Source organism: Pelobates fuscus, chromosome 12 (genome assembly GCF_036172605.1).
Source record: "Pelobates fuscus isolate aPelFus1 chromosome 12, aPelFus1.pri, whole genome shotgun sequence".
NCBI lineage: Eukaryota > Metazoa > Chordata > Amphibia > Anura > Pelobatidae > Pelobates > Pelobates fuscus.
In genome coordinates this window covers 130,307,078-130,324,968 of record NC_086328.1, presented here as the reverse complement: position 1 = coordinate 130,324,968, position 17,891 = coordinate 130,307,078, and positions in this window count along the sequence as shown.

Genomic DNA, 17,891 nt, shown 5'->3' with positions numbered 1-17,891 from the left:
CAAAATTAGCAAATTGTTCCCAGTTACGCGTTGCTTCAGGCTGCTACACTGCAACGCTTGATCTAATGTCCCTGCTACTGAGTACAGCATAGCCTGCTATGTACTTAAAGGAACACTATAGCGTAAGGAATACAACCCTGTTTTCCTAAAGCTATAGTGTTCTCCTCTGCATTTAGTTTAATGGCTAAAAAAATGGAAAAAAAGGTTTTTATTCACCTTTTCTCCAGTGCCACGATCCAATTCCAGCAGCCGCTTGATCCGCCTCCTGTGACGTCACAAAGACATTCCTCATAGAGGAGCATTGGGAATGACAAGCGCATGCACCAGTGGCCCGGCCGCCCTGTGGACCCCTGCGACCAGGGTGCCGCCGGCCATGTGGTGCGGCGTTCTGGGGCCCATCGATGGCCCATGCTGTTAGGGCAACCCAATGCATGGATTTCCAGGGGCCCGTTCGGCGCTGCGGCACTTTAAAAGCATGACCGGGCCCCCTGTCAGAGCCGCAAGGGAGGAGAAGGAGAAGAGGGAGTCAGAGTGGGATTCTGACTCCCATCAGCTTGAGCCAGCCACTGGAGCACAGAGAAGTCACCCTCCTGCACCTAAAAGGTAGGAAACAGGAGGGTGACTAAAACATTTGTGTGTGTCTGAATGTATGTATGTGTGTGTGTTTGTGTATGTATGTGTGTCTGAATGTATGTCTGTATGTATGTGTCTATGTGTGTTTGTGTGTGTATCTGTGTCTCTGTAAGTATGTGTATGTATGTGTCTTTGTGTATCTCTGTATGTATGTGTCTATGTGTGTGTCTTTATGTGTAGCTGTTTATCTGCATGTGTGTCTGTATGTACAGTTGCAAGAAAAAGTATGTGAACCCTTTGGAATGATATGGATTTCTGCACAAATTGGTCATAAAATGTGATCTTATCATCATCTAAGTCACAACAATAGACAATCACAGGCTGCTTAAACTAATAACACACAAAGAATGAAATGTTGCCATGTTTTATTGAACACACCATGTAAACATTCACAGTGCAGGTGGAAAAGTATGTGAACCCTTGGATTTAATAACTGGTTGAACCTCCTTTGGCAGCAAAAACTTCAACCAAACGTTTCCTGTAGTTGCAGATCAGACGTGCACAACGGTCAGGAGTAATTCTTGACCATTCCTCTTTACATAACGGTTTCAGTTCAGTAATATTCTTGGGATGTCTGGTGTGAATCGCTTTCTTGAGGTCATGCCACAGCATCTCAATCGGGTTGAGGTCAGGACGCTGACTGGGCCACTTCAGAAGGCGTATTTTCTTCTGTTTAAGCCATTCTGTTGTTGATTTACTTCTATGCTTTGGGTCATTGTCCTGTTGCAACACCCATCTTCTGTTGAGCTTCAGCTGGTAGACAGATGGCCTTAAGTTCTCCTGCAAAATGTCTTGATAAACTTGGGAATTAATTTTTCCTTCGATGATAGTAATCCGTCCAGGCCCTGATGCAGCAAAGCAGCCCCAAACCATGATGCCCCCACCACCATACTTCACAGTTGGGATGAGGATTTGATGTTGGTGTGCTGTGCCTCTTTTTCGCCACACAGTGTTGTGTGTTTCTTCCAAACAACTCAACTTTGGTTTCATCTGTCCACAGAATATTTTGCCAGTACTGCTGTGGAACATCTAGGTGCTCTTGTGCAAACTGTAAACGTGCAGCAATGTTTTGTTTGGACAGCAGTGGCTTCCTCTGTGGTATCCTCCCATGAAATCCATTCTTGTTTAGTGTTTTACATATTGTAGATTCGCTAACAGGGATGTTAGCATTTGCCAGTGACTTTTGTAAGCCTTTAGCTGACACTCTAGGATTCTTCTTCACCTCATTGAGCAGTCTGCGCTGTGCTCTTGCAGTCATCTTTACAGGACGGCCACTCCTAGGGAGAGTAGCAGCAGTGCTGAACTTTCTCCATTTATAGACAATTTGTCTTACCATGGACTGATGAACAGCAAGGCTTTTGGAGATACTTTTATAACCCTTTCCAGCTTTATGCAAGTCAACAATTCTTAATCGTAGGTCTTCTGAGAGCTCTTTTGTGCAAGGCATCATTCACATCAGGCAATGCTTCTTGTGAAAAGCAAACCCAAAACTGGTGTGTGTTTTTTACAGGGCAGGGCAGCTGTAACCAACACCTCCAATCTCATCTCATTGATTGGACTCCTGTTGGCTGACATCTCACTCCAATTAGCTCTTGGAGATGTCATTAGTCTAGGGCAGGGGTTCTCAACCTTGTCCTCAAGGACCCCCTACCAGTCCAGGGTTTAGGGATTACCTGGGTGTGTCTAAGGTGTTAGAGTCCAAGGTGTTTTTTCCCCCTTTTTCTAAACAACTTAGACACACCCAGGTAATCCCCAGATCCTGGACTGGTAGGGGGTCCTGAGGACTGGGTTCAGAACCCCTGGTCTAGGGGTTCACATACTTTTTCCACCTGCACTGTGAATGTTTACATGGTGTGTTCAATTAAAACATGGCAACATTTTATTATTTGTGTGTTATTAGTTTAAGCAGACTGTGATTGTCTATTGTTGTGACTTAGATGATGATCAGAGAAGAAAAAACTCACAGGCACTCCAACTTCAAGCCGCAGGCAGATTTATTATGACAGAATGCAACGCAACGTTTCGACCGGAAAGGTCTTTTTCAAGCCTGAAAAAGACCTTTCTGGTCGAAACGTTGCGTTCTGTCATAATAAATCTGCCTGCGGCTTGAAGTTGGAGTGCCTGTGAGTTTTTTCTTCTTGGATTATTGTACTGGGATTGCTGGTCCTGCTCTGGAGCACCCTTGGCCGTTGGGACTGAGTGCGGTTCTCATCACTTACTCTGCTCATTAGATGATGATCAGATCCCATTTTATGATCAATTTGTGCAGAAATCCATATCATTCCAAAGGGTTCACATACTTTTTCGTGCAACTGTATATCTGTATGTCTGCGTATCTGTATGTCAATGTGTGCCCGATGTATCTGTATGAGTGTCACTGTATCTGTATGAGTGCCATTCTGTGTATCTCTATGTTTGTCATTAAGTGTATGTGTATCTGCATGTGTCTGTGTGTATATATGTGTTAGTTTGTGTGTCTGTGTATCAGCACGTATGTCCGTGTATGTATCTGTATGTAATATATGGTGTGTATTTGCATGTATGTCAGTTTATCTGCACGTGTGTCTGTAACTGTCACCCCATCCCACACATTGTCACCCCCTTCACCGTGCCACACTGAAAATAACTCCCCCTGTCACTCATCCATGTTTTCGCACCGGGGCCCTGTGGTTTCTAGTTACGCCTCAGGCATGCACGGCCAGGGCTTTGCTCCTCCAACCAAATTAAGGTTAGCTGTGAGTACCAAGCTTGGCTCAGTTCTCACACTGTAAACCTGTCAGCCACAAGAGACGTAATTAACCCTGCAATGTAAACATTGCCGTATCTACAAAATAACAATGTTTTACATAGCAGGGTTAAAACTACAGGGCCACTGCAGTTCTGAGATGAACTGGTATGGGTGCTTTTAGTGGTTCCTTAACCAGTCCTAAATGTGGCCCTGTTGTGCAGCAACGAATGGAGAGAAGTGGACCAGCTTCAATCGAAGGAAAGGAATGAAAATAGACCAATCAGACAGAGAGTTAATGTCCACCCTATCAATCAGTGGTTGGGAATAATTTTTAATCTGATGGTCAAATCTTCTGCAGTGAGCAATTAACAAAATTAAAACTGCCCAGACTGAAACATTGTTCCCGTTCCTCATCACAGTCCTTCCTTCTTCCCCCAATTTGCTGCCCACTCTGCCCATTACAGTTGTTGTATTTCTCCTTTTGTTTCCCTTCATTGTTTCCAGCATCTCAGTCCATTATTGTTCTCTCCACATCGGCTCCCCGAGGTCCTTCCAAATCATGACAACCTTTCTAAATAACCTTCAGTGTTTTAACTGAGCTCAGGTCATCCTCCATTATTTTTACTTCCCCTTTCATTCTCCCATCCACTGTTCTTCCACTCCCATACAGAATGCCTTTAATTCCTCAGTCCTCTCAGATATATCAGTTTATGTCAGTCCCATTGTATTCTCACTATCCCCCTCCACAATTGCAAGAAAGGGTTTGTAAATCTATTGGAATAACCAAGATGTTTTGTAAGTTGATTATTCAGAAAATGTGTCCTGATCTTCATCTAAGTCACAATTATAAAAACCAAATGTGTACTATAGTTATTGCTACTGCCCAGGAGTAGTGAGAGTTTGAGCACAAAGCTTAATTTTGTGTTTAAAGGGACACTATAGTCACCAAAACAAGTGGATGTTCTTTAATGGTTCTTGGAAAACGTGCTGAGGACAGATGAGACAAAAGCTAAACATTGTACCAAAAATGCACAACATTATGTTTGGAGGATAAAGGACACCAACACCAAACCATTATCCCAACTGTGAACCATGGAGCCTCGTGGTTGGCAAGGTTAAAATTTTAACAGACTCTAGGAATAACTCAGACTTGCACAACATACGGCCCACCAAAGGATTTCCAGCAGCCCACTAAGAATGAGACTCAAATTAAGGGCCCATGGGCCACCCAGTGGGCTTGTTTCAGTAGCAGCCCGGTCGGCGCTGTGGCCGTTTAACAGTGCAACCAGGCCCCTTTCTTATCGGCAGCACAGGAGGAAGTGACAGCCTTTCATTACCTCCCTGAGACACAAGAGTCGCGTAGGGGGAGGGTGGCAGTGAGGAGTGGGTCAGGCCGCTGAGGACAGAGCAGAGGACAAGGTAAGCGTGTAGGGGGTGCAGGCTGCAAGAGCCAGCCCATAACTACCAACAGCCTCTGCCTGCAGACTGGACACCAGATAAGCCATTCTCCAGCACCCAAAACATAGAAAACTGGATGGTTTTAAAGTATATATTTTGACCTGCATGTGTACCTAAATGACTGTCAGTGTGTGTGTGTGTATGTATATATCTGTATGTCTGTCATAGTGTCTGTGCATCTGTATGCCTGTCATAGTGTGTGTGTCTGTATGTCTGTCATAGTGTGTGTGTATCTGTATGCCTGTCAGTGTGTGTGTGTCTGTATGTCGGTCATAGTGTGTGTATCTATATGCCTGTCAGTGTGTGTATTGTTAAGTCTGTCATAGTGTGTGTGTGTGTGTGTGTGTGTGTGTGTGTGTATCTGTATGTCTGTCATTGTGTGTGTGTGTATCTGTATGTCTGTGCCAGCACCCAAAACATAGAAAACTGGATGGTTTTAAAGTATATATTTTGACCTGCATGTGTACCTAAATGACTGTCAGTGTGTGTGTGTGTGTGTGTGTGTGTGTCTGTATGTCTGTCATAGTGTGTGTGTATCTGTATGCCTGTCAGTGTGTGTGTGTCTGTATGTCGGTCATAGTGTGTGTGTGTGTGTGTGTGTGTATCTATATGCCTGTCAGTGTGTGTATTGTTAAGTCTGTCATTGTGTGTGTATCTGTATGTCTGTGAGTGTGTGTGTGTGTATCTGTAATTGTATACCTTTACTTGGAAGGGAGGCGCTAAAAACCCCATCTGTGGCCGAATGAAGTTTAGCCTGGTTTAATTTAAGCCCCATCCTACTGCCAAGTTGTGCAGGTCTGCTATAACTCAATCTGATTAACCCTTTTTGTTTAGGATCCAAATTCCAGAGTATGAACATGTGTACTCCTGGTATATGCCTAATGATAATACAGGGGTGTGATCCATACAGCTACAATTTAAGGCCAGCTTAACGTTTAATTGTTCTTCTACAACTGGGGATTTACGATTTAGTCACCTACTGCAAAAATCATATATTGATGTTTTTGTTTTTTTATGTGTACCTGTCAAGGAACACACTACTTACCGGTATGCTCAATTTAAATTAAAACGTTATATACACACTGTGTTACCAGAATTGCTAGCAAGTGTATAGTTTAGGAGAAAAACCTTTATTAAATTTAAAAAAAAAAATATATATATATTTCCCTCATTTGTCAATCAAATTTACACATAGAATAAAAGGTTTACAGAGAGGGAACCCAAAGAGATAATCTACAGATGGTTCTAGTCCTCTCCCCCGAGGATAGCAGGCACACACACATAGGACAGGTTTAAGTTAAATATGATATAATGAGACTAATGGAAGCTAAAAGCTCTACAAAATAGGAAATCTGTGTAGTGTCCCTTTAAGACAGTAATTTCTTCAAACTTTGATTATTAAAACTAAACTCACACCAACTGAATATATTGTTAAAGAGACCGGCAATGCAATATTTCACTGCTATGGGAGGAAATTGTCTAAGCACATTTTTACATTAAAATGTAAATCCTGCTAGATTATTTTAATTTGATTATTAAGTAAATGGATAAAAAGTGGAACAGCAAGGTGTTAAGCTGTACTTATAACTATATATTAATCATATATTCGTGATGAACTCTTCCGTGATTGTTCAACAAAGTAGCCTAAAGTAGGCAAATGAGGAAGATCCATATATCACAAATTATGTGATTTATTGTGTGGGGCTCGGCTGGGAAGACAAGTTAAACCCAAACTTATAGTCCAACAAGAGATCATTCCTACCCAAGTAGGAATGAAGTAGATAGTAGGTAGGAATGTGTGTAAAACTATTACATTCTGTGAGACTTGACTGGACCTTTGTATGTTGTATAAATTGGCCTTACACGTATGAATGTTCAGCAGAGTGCAGCCCTCTTGGTGTTATATATATATATATATTGTTGTCTGTCACACACCACATATTACTGTTATTACTGTGGAGGTCTGTGATGTCACATACACTATACCAGTGGTTCCCAAACCGTGTGCTGCGGAATGTTTCCCCCATGCTATGATTATAGCACCAGGGAAACATTATTGCTCAATAGAGATCCGGTCGAGTGCCGCGGTCCTTTAAGACCGTGACCGGGCCCCTGTAATGTCGGTCGGCTGGGAGGAAGTGACAGCTTGTCACTTCCTCCCAGCGTCATGCAGAAAGATGGCGCGGGAGGGAGAGGAGGCAGCCGCAGCTTGAGGGGAGAGGAGCACAAAGAGCTCCAGACCCCTCACTCCCCTCAGCAGAACCAGGACTCCAAGCCACCCTCCTGGACACACAAGGTAAGCTAACAGGAGGGTGGCTGGAGATATAAAAAATCACTTGTGTGTGAGTATTTGTATGTGTGTGTGTGAGTGCATGTATGTGTGCGAGTGCATATATATATACATATATATGTCAGTGTGCTTCTGTGTCTGTGTGTGCGCACACCTGTGTATGTGCCTCTGTGTGTCAAGATGTCTCTCCTCACTCCCCCCCCTCCCTCCCTTAGTAGTCTCTACTCAACCCCCCCCCTTCCCTCCCATAGAGGTCTCTCCTCCACCACCCCCTGCCCCCCTCCCATGGTGGACTCTCCCTCACCCCTCCTCCCTCAGTGGTCTCTCCCCCCATTCTCTTCACCCTGTGTAGCGTGGCCGAGCTCCGGTCCGCAGTACAGGAGTTTCTGTTTCCTGTACCTGGCCAGACTGACAGGATGCTCCTGTACCGCAGACCGGACTAGGGCTCGGCCTAAGCTACACCGAGGGACTGGCAGGAGGGAGCGCTGTGCGCTTCCCTCCTGCTGATCCCTCATATCTTCAGCCCCCGTACCGGTGCGCCCTCATGGACGCGCCGGCCCAGGTAGTGCTGCAGCTGCCTGGGGCTCTCTACAGAGCGCTCAGGCGGCTGCAGCATGAGGGGGGGCGGCGCTTCTAGCAGTGCCCCTCCCACGATTCTATGCCATCTGGGTATCTTTTGCCCATCCTTGTAGGTCACCTACAAGGATGGGCAAAAGATACCCAGATGGCATAGAATCGTGGGAGTTGTACAACAGTTGGGGATCTATCTTTTTGCCACTCTTGCACTAGAGGCGACCCCTATAAATTTCTTGCACCAGGGTCCTCTCTGTCATAGTACCAACACTGGTTAAATCACTTAGTATATGCAGCCCTTGTCACACCTCCCTCCATGTAACATGCACAGGCTTTCTAAACACTTCCTGTAAAGAATAATCTAATGTTCATACTTCCTTCATTCTGTTTTGTTTCCTTCATTCAGTCTGTTTAAAGGGACACTATAGCCACCAGAGTGTCTATAGTCTGTCCCTGCAGGCTGAGCACTGTAAATTCTGTCTTTTCAGAAAAAAAAAGGCAGTTTTATATTACTGGCTAGGAACACCTCTAGCGGTAGTCCCTCAGGCGGCTACTAGAGGTGCTTCCAAGTCCAGTGCTGCACAGCATGAGGCACTGGCATTCAGCATCTCCACGCTCAGCTTGTAGGTGTGAATGTTCCCCATAGAGATGCAATGGTTCAATTCATCTCTATGAGGAGATGTTGATTGACACAGCATGTCGTTTTGCCGTGCATGCGCAATAGCCTCCCAATGATTTCCTATAAGAAAGCATTGGATTGGCTGAGATCTTCAGGATTTATGATCGCAGCCATGGAGGTGGGACCAGTCGGAGTGAGACCAGTGTGGCAAAATAGGTAAGTCATGAAAAAAGGTATTGTCATGAATCGAAAGCTGAATGGCATAATATAGACGAACAGGCTTATTCACCAACGTGAGAGTTGTCAGGAATTCAAGGTGAATTTCAAATTTAAGGCAAAATCTCTCAAACTGAAAACAAAAGTGACTTGGAGAATTTCCCCACTTGAGCTATTTTGGGCGAACATTTAAAATTCACCATTGACTTGTAGCGGATTCAATACACGTGGTTATTTAATAAAGTGAGAATTCACAGTGAGTTTCAAATGTAAGGCCAGAGTAGCTGAACTGAAACGTTCCAGCTCGGCTACTTTTACCTTAAATCTCAAATTCACTTTAAATCCAAACTTTGGCGAACAAACCTTTAAACGTCTTATTTTGGTGAATTATACCGGAATGACGAAATATATGCCAATATAGCCAGGCTTCGAATATAATCACTTTGGTCCATTTTTCCAGATCTCATGGTATAGTCTCAGGTAGGGGTAGGGCCAGATTAAGAGCCCAGAGGGCCTGGAGCTGACAATTATGATGGGCCTAATTACAGAATCTTATCGACCAAAAACACTAAAACATACCTCTCAAGCGTCATGTATCTGATGGAGATGGCGTTGGAGGGAAACTCAAAGGATGCAGCTATATGAAAACACATACTCTATGCTAATCTCTCTCTAATGTATGCTTTCATCTTTCAAGTAAATCCAGAACCCCTAACAGCAGTGTCCAGTGAAGCAGGAAGTCAAAGGGAAGGGTAAAAGGGTGTGCCACTGACGCAAATCACGTGACCAGACCTTCCAAAAGGGGTGAACATGCCCAAAAAGGGGGCATGTCTGTCCAAAGAATTGGAAGGCCAGCCTGGCATGAATGCTGTCCAACTAAGGGCATACTATGCAGGCAGCACCCAGAGCTTGACATAAATGCATCAAATGATGCGCCTACCCCACGCTTTCTAAGGACTGTCCCCTAGCACTCACATGTCCACTTGTCTCCTTATCATCTTACTAGCAGACAGACGTTCCTGGTATATAGTCTGGGACAGAGTAAAGGTGTATATAGTGATTGTAGAAGAAAGAGGACATGTCACAGTGTTAGAGAAACCAAAGTCTGCATTACCTAACTACCTAATTTTATTGTCAGCCAGTCCACACAAGTTTTGTTGCCATACATCCCTCTTAAACAAACTTAAAGGGACACTATAGTCACCAGAACAACTACAGATTATTGTATTTGTTTGGTAAGTAGAATCATTCCCTTTAGGCTTTTTGCAGTAAATAATGTCTTTTCAGATAAAATAACTCCACTGGCCACTCCTTAGATGGCGGCTAGAGGTGCTTCCTGGGGCAGTACTGCCTAGTGTGCAGCACTGCCATTCAGTGTCTCCACCCTTTGCATGCAGACACTGAACTTTCCTCATAGAGATGCATGGATTCAATTTATCTTTATGAGGAGATGCTGATTGGCCAGGGCTATGTTTGACCTTTGCTGGCTCTGCCCCTGATCTGCCTAGTTGACAGTCTCAGCCAATCCTACAGGGAAGCATTGCAATTTGCTCAGACCACCACTTCTGATGATGTCAGCAGACAGAGTCAGTTCAGAGGCAGAGCCAGCAGCTGCAGACTACAGAATACAAGTAAGATTTTACTATATTTAGGGAGGCAAGAAGGGGAAAGGGGGGCTAGATGGTGGTTTTTACATTATAGGGTCAGAAATACATGATTGTGTTCCTGACCCTATAATGTTCCTTTAACCCCTTAAGGACCAAACTTCTGGAATAAATTGGAATCATGACGTGTCACACACGTCATGTGTCCTTAAGGGGTTAAGCAAGAGTATGTGAAGAGTAGTTAGGGTTTCCACCTTTCTTGGAAAAAAAATACCAGCCTTAATCATTTGTATAATTAATTAGTTATGCGTGACATCACATGATGTAAATCACAAGGAGTGACATAAGAGAAAATTCTGTAAAATCACCAACAAACTACTCACAGTTTGATTCTGCTGTATAGAGGAATTGCTCCCAGTGTCTCCCTGTCTCCCAGTCTCGCAAGTCACCCAGTGTCTCAGTGCCCCTATGTATCACAGTGTCAGTGTCCCCGTGTAGCCCAGTCCCCTAGTCTCCCAGTGTCTGTGTCCCCATTTCTCTCATTGTCCCCATGTCTCAGTGTGTCACTAGGATACTAGGGGACACAGTGAGACATGGGGACACAGTCACCTGGGGACACATGGGGACACATGTGAATACAGACATGAGGACACAGAGACATGGGGACACAGAGACATTTGGGGACATTAAGACACTAGGGACACTGAGAGACATGGGAACAAAGACAGTGGGAGACTAGGGGACACTGGGAGACTAGGGGATACTGAGACACTATGGACACTGGCTGGGAGACAGACACTTGGGGACACTAGGAGACATGGGGACACTTGTGGACATAGACATGGGAGACATTGGGACACTGGAAGACATGTGGACACTGAGAGACATGGGGACACAGACACTGGGAGACTTGGGGACACTGGGAGACATGGGGACACTGATGACACTGGCTGGGAGACATGGGGACACTGGGAGACATATGGACTCTGAGTCAATAGGGACACAGAGATATGGGGACACAGACACTGGGAGACTAGGGGAAACTGAGAGCCATGGGGACACTGGCTGGAGGACATGGGGACACTGTGTCCCTAGAATCCCCGTGTCCCAATGTCTCAGCTTCTCCCAATGTCCCTATGTCTCACACTGTCCCCATGTGTCTCAGCGTCCCCATGTCTCACAGTGCCCCCTAGTGTCTCAGTGTCACTGTGTTGTCCAGTGTCCCCAAGTATCTCAGTGTCCCCAGGTCTCCCAGTGTACCCTAGTGTATGTGTCCCCATGTGTCCTCTAGTGTCTCAGTGTCCCCATGTCTCCCTGCAGCATTTCACCCTATCCCTCACTTACCTGAGCTGTAGAGCTGCTGTCTGGATTCTCTGTGCTGTGTAGCTGCTCCCCCACGGATCAGTGAGTAGTAGAGAGAGGCAGGGATATGCTGTAACTTCCTATTCCTGCCTCTCTCCACACACAGTGACCCCTACTGGCCGGTGCTGGTATTGCAGAGTAATGTCCGTTTATACTAAGAAAATGACCTGCATTTGTATTGCCGGTATTACTGCAATACCGGCTGTGCCATTAAAATACCAGCCAGGTGGCAAACTTAAGAGTAGTGTGTTTTTTTTTTTTTTTTTTTAAATGGGCCTATTCCATGGGCCTGGGCCTGGAGCTGCAGCTCCATCAGCCCCTATGTTAATCCGGCCCTGGGTAGGGGTAGGCATCCTTTGGCACTCCAGTTGTTGTGGACTACATCCCCCATCATGCTCTTACACCCATAATGATGGCAAAGCATCATGGGAGGCATAGTCCAAAACATCTGCAGTGCCGAAGGTTTAATTTATTAAAATCTGACATTGCCCCCCATAGCCCTGCAGGTAATGCTGAATTCATGTTACATTGCCCCCAATAGCCCTGCAGGTAATACTGAATTCATGTTACATTGCCCCAAATAGCCCTGCAGGTAATGCTGAATTCATGTTACATTTCCCCCCATAACCCTGCAGGTAATGCTGAATTCATGTTACATTGCCCCCAATAGCCCTGCAGGTAATGCTGAATTCATGTTAAATTGCCCCCCATAGCCCTGCAGGTAATGCTGAATTCATGTTAAATTGCCCCCATAGCCCTGCAGGTAATGCTGAATTCATGTTACATTGCCCCCCATAGCCCTGCAGGTAATGCTGAATTCATGTTAAATTGCCCCCCATAGCCCTGCAGGTAATGCTGAATTCATGTTACATTGCCCCCCATAGCCCTGCAGGTAATGCTGAATTCATGTTACATTGCCCCCCATAGCCCCGCAGGTAATGCTGAATTCATGTTAAATTGCCCCCCCTAGCCCTGCAGGTAATGCTGAATTCATGTTAAATTGCCCCAATAGCCCTGCAGGTAATGCTGAATTAATGTTAAATTGCCCCCAATAGCCCTGCAGGTAATGCTGAATTAATGTTACATTGCCCCCATAGCCCTGCAGGTAATGCTGAATTCATGTTAAATTGCCCCCAATAGCCCTGCAGGTAATGTTGAATTCATGTTACATTGTCCCCCATAGCCCTGCAGGTAATGCTGAATTCATGTTACATTGTCCCCCATAGCCCTGCAGGTAATGTTGAATTCATGTTACATTGCCCCCCATAGCCCTGCAGGTAATGTTGAATTCATGTTACATTGCCCCCCATAGCCCTGCAGGTAATGTTGAATTCATGTTACATTGCCCCCCCATAGCCCTGCAGGTAATGCTGAATTCATGTTACATTGTCCCCCATAGCCCTGCAGGTAATGCTGAATTCATGTTACATTGCCCCCAATAGCCCTGCAGGTAATGCTGAATTCATGTTAAATTGCCCCCATAGCCCTGCAGGTAATGCTGAATTCATGTTACATTGCCCGCAATAGCCCTGCAGGTAATGCTGAATTCATGTTACATTGCCCCCCATAGCCCTGCAGGTAATGCTGAATTCATGTTACATTGTCCCCCATAGCCCTGCAGGTAATGCTGAATTCATGTTACATTGCCCCCAATAGCCCTGCAGGTAATACTGAATTCATGTTACATTGCCCCAAATAGCCCTGCAGGTAATGCTGAATTCATGTTACATTTCCCCCCATAACCCTGCAGGTAATGCTGAATTCATGTTACATTGCCCCCAATAGCCCTGCAGGTAATGCTGAATTCATGTTAAATTGCCCCCCATAGCCCTGCAGGTAATGCTGAATTCATGTTAAATTGCCCCCATAGCCCTGCAGGTAATGCTGAATTCATGTTACATTGCCCCCCATAGCCCTGCAGGTAATGCTGAATTCATGTTAAATTGCCCCCAATAGCCCTGCAGGTAATGCTGAATTCATGTTAAATTGCCCCCCATAGCCCTGCAGGTAATGCCGAATTCATGTTAAATTGCCCCCCATAGCCCTGCAGGTAATGCTGAATTCATGTTACATTGCCCCCCATAGCCCTGCAGGTAATGCTGAATTCATGTTACATTGCCCCCCATAGCCCCGCAGGTAATGCTGAATTCATGTTAAATTGCCCCCCCTAGCCCTGCAGGTAATGCTGAATTCATGTTAAATTGCCCCAATAGCCCTGCAGGTAATGCTGAATTAATGTTAAATTGCCCCCAATAGCCCTGCAGGTAATGCTGAATTAATGTTACATTGCCCCCATAGCCCTGCAGGTAATGCTGAATTCATGTTAAATTGCCCCCAATAGCCCTGCAGGTAATGTTGAATTCATGTTACATTGTCCCCCATAGCCCTGCAGGTAATGCTGAATTCATGTTACATTGTCCCCCATAGCCCTGCAGGTAATGTTGAATTCATGTTACATTGCCCCCCATAGCCCTGCAGGTAATGTTGAATTCATGTTACATTGCCCCCCATAGCCCTGCAGGTAATGTTGAATTCATGTTACATTGCCCCCCATAGCCCTGCAGGTAATGTTGAATTCATGTTACATTGCCCCCCATAGCCCTGCAGGTAATGCTGAATTCATGTTACATTGTCCCCCATAGCCCTGCAGGTAATGCTGAATTCATGTTACATTGCCCCCAATAGCCCTGCAGGTAATGCTGAATTCATGTTACATTGCCCCCATAGCCCTGCAGGTAATGCTGAATTCATGTTACATTGCCCGCAATAGCCCTGCAGGTAATGCTGAATTCATGTTACATTGCCCCCCATAGCCCTGCAGGTAATGCTGAATTCATGTTACATTGTCCCCCATAGCCCTGCAGGTAATGCTGAATTCATGTTACATTGCCCCCAATAGCCCTGCAGGTAATGCTGAATTCATGTTACATTGCCCCCATAGCCCTGCAGGTAATGCTGAATTCATGTTACATTGCCCCCATAGCCCTGCAGGTAATGCTGAATTCATGTTACATTGTCCCCCATAGCCATGCAGGTAATGCTGAATTCATGTTACATTGCCCCCATAGCCCTGCAGGTAATGCTGAATTCATGTTACATTGCCCCCAATAGCCCTGCAGGTAATGCTGAATTCATGTTACATTGTCCCCCATAGCCCTGCAGGTAATGCTGAATTCATGTTACATTGCCCCCCATAGCCCTGCAGGTAATGTTGAATTCATGTTACATTGCCCCCCATAGCCCTGCAGGTAATGTTGAATTCATGTTACATTGCCCCCCATAGCCCTGCAGGTAATGCTGAATTCATGTTACATTGCCCCCCCATAGCCCTGCAGGTAATGCTGAATTCATGTTACATTGCCCCCCATAGCCTGCAGGTAATGCTGAATTCATGTTAAATTGCCCCCAATAGCCCTGCAGGTAATGCTGAATTCATGTTACATTGCCCCCCAATAGCCCTGCAGGTAATGCTGAATTCATGTTACATTGCCCCCCATAGCCCTGCAGGTAATGCTGAATTCATGTTACATTGTCCCCCATAGCCCTGCAGGTAATGCTGAATTCATGTTACATTGTCCCCCATAGTCCTGCAGGTAATGCTGAATTCATGTTACATTGCCCCCAATAGCCCTGCAGGTAATGCTGAATTCATGTTACATTGCCCCCCATAGCCCTGCAGGTAATGCTGAATTCATGTTACATTGCCCCCATAGCCCTGCAGGTAATGCTGAATTCATGTTACATTGCCCCCCATAGCCCTGCAGGTAATGTTGAATTCATGTTACATTGCCCCCCATAGCCCTGCAGGTAATGCTGAATTCATGTTACATTGCCCCCCATAGCCCTGCAGGTAATGCTGAATTCATGTTACATTGCCCCCCATAGCCCTGCAGGTAATGCTGAATTCATGTTACATTGCCCCCCATAGCCCTGCAGGTAATGCTGAATTCATGTTACATTGCCCCCCATAGCCCTGCAGGTAATGCTGAATTCATGTTACATTGCCCCCCATAGCCCTGCAGGTAATGCTGAATTCATGTTACATTGCCCCCCATAGCCCTGCAGGTAATGCTGAATTCATGTTACATTGCCCCCCATAGCCCTGCAGGTAATGCTGAATTCATGTTACATTGCCCCCAATAGCCCTGTAGGTAATGCTGAATTCATGTTACATTGCCCCCCATAGCCCTGCAGGTAATGCTGAATTCATGTTACATTGCCCCCAATAGCCCTGCAGGTAATGCTGAATTCATGTTACATTGCCCCCAATAGCCCTGCAGGTAATGCTGAATTCATGTTACATTGCCCCCCATAGCCCTGCAGGTAATGCTGAATTCATGTTACATTGCCCCCCCCCCCCCATAGCCCTGCAGGTAATGCTGAATTCATGTTACATTGCCCCCCATAGCCCTGCAGGTAATGCTGAATTCATGTTAAATTGCCCCCCATAGCCCTGCAGGTAATGCTGAATTCATGTTAAATTGCCCCCATAGCCCTGCAGGTAATGCTGAATTCATGTTACATTGCCCCCCATAGCCCTGCAGGTAATGCTGAATTCATGTTAAATTGCCCCCAATAGCCCTGCAGGTAATGCTGAATTCATGTTAAATTGCCCCCCATAGCCCTGCAGGTAATGCCGAATTCATGTTAAATTGCCCCCCATAGCCCTGCAGGTAATGCTGAATTCATGTTACATTGCCCCCCATAGCCCTGCAGGTAATGCTGAATTCATGTTACATTGCCCCCCATAGCCCCGCAGGTAATGCTGAATTCATGTTAAATTGCCCCCCCTAGCCCTGCAGGTAATGCTGAATTCATGTTAAATTGCCCCAATAGCCCTGCAGGTAATGCTGAATTAATGTTAAATTGCCCCCAATAGCCCTGCAGGTAATGCTGAATTAATGTTACATTGCCCCCATAGCCCTGCAGGTAATGCTGAATTCATGTTAAATTGCCCCCAATAGCCCTGCAGGTAATGTTGAATTCATGTTACATTGTCCCCCATAGCCCTGCAGGTAATGCTGAATTCATGTTACATTGTCCCCCATAGCCCTGCAGGTAATGTTGAATTCATGTTACATTGCCCCCCATAGCCCTGCAGGTAATGTTGAATTCATGTTACATTGCCCCCCATAGCCCTGCAGGTAATGTTGAATTCATGTTACATTGCCCCCCATAGCCCTGCAGGTAATGCTGAATTCATGTTACATTGTCCCCCATAGCCCTGCAGGTAATGCTGAATTCATGTTACATTGCCCCCAATAGCCCTGCAGGTAATGCTGAATTCATGTTACATTGCCCCTATAGCCCTGCAGGTAATGCTGAATTCATGTTACATTGCCCGCAATAGCCCTGCAGGTAATGCTGAATTCATGTTACATTGCCCCCCATAGCCCTGCAGGTAATGCTGAATTCATGTTACATTGTCCCCCATAGCCCTGCAGGTAATGCTGAATTCATGTTACATTGCCCCCAATAGCCCTGCAGGTAATGCTGAATTCATGTTACATTGCCCCCATAGCCCTGCAGGTAATGCTGAATTCATGTTACATTGCCCCCATAGCCCTGCAGGTAATGCTGAATTCATGTTACATTGTCCCCCATAGCCATGCAGGTAATGCTGAATTCATGTTACATTGCCCCCATAGCCCTGCAGGTAATGCTGAATTCATGTTACATTGCCCCCAATAGCCCTGCAGGTAATGCTGAATTCATGTTACATTGTCCCCCATAGCCCTGCAGGTAATGCTGAATTCATGTTACATTGCCCCCCATAGCCCTGCAGGTAATGTTGAATTCATGTTACATTGCCCCCCATAGCCCTGCAGGTAATGTTGAATTCATGTTACATTGCCCCCCATAGCCCTGCAGGTAATGCTGAATTCATGTTACATTGCCCCCCCATAGCCCTGCAGGTAATGCTGAATTCATGTTACATTGCCCCCCATAGCCTGCAGGTAATGCTGAATTCATGTTACATTGCCCCCCATAGCATGCAGGTAATGCTGAATTCATGTTACATTGCCCCCCAATAGCCCTGCAGGTAATGCTGAATTCATGTTACATTGCCCCCCAATAGCCCTGCAGGTAATGCTGAATTCATGTTACATTGCCCCCCATAGCCTGCAGGTAATGCTGAATTCATGTTAAATTGCCCCCAATAGCCCTGCAGGTAATGCTGAATTCATGTTACATTGCCCCCCAATAGCCCTGCAGGTAATGCTGAATTCATGTTACATTGCCCCCCATAGCCCTGCAGGTAATGCTGAATTCATGTTACATTGCCCCCAATAGCCCTGCAGGTAATGCTGAATTCATGTTACATTGCCCCCCATAGCCCTGCAGGTAATGCTGAATTCATGTTACATTGTCCCCCATAGCCCTGCAGGTAATGCTGAATTCATGTTA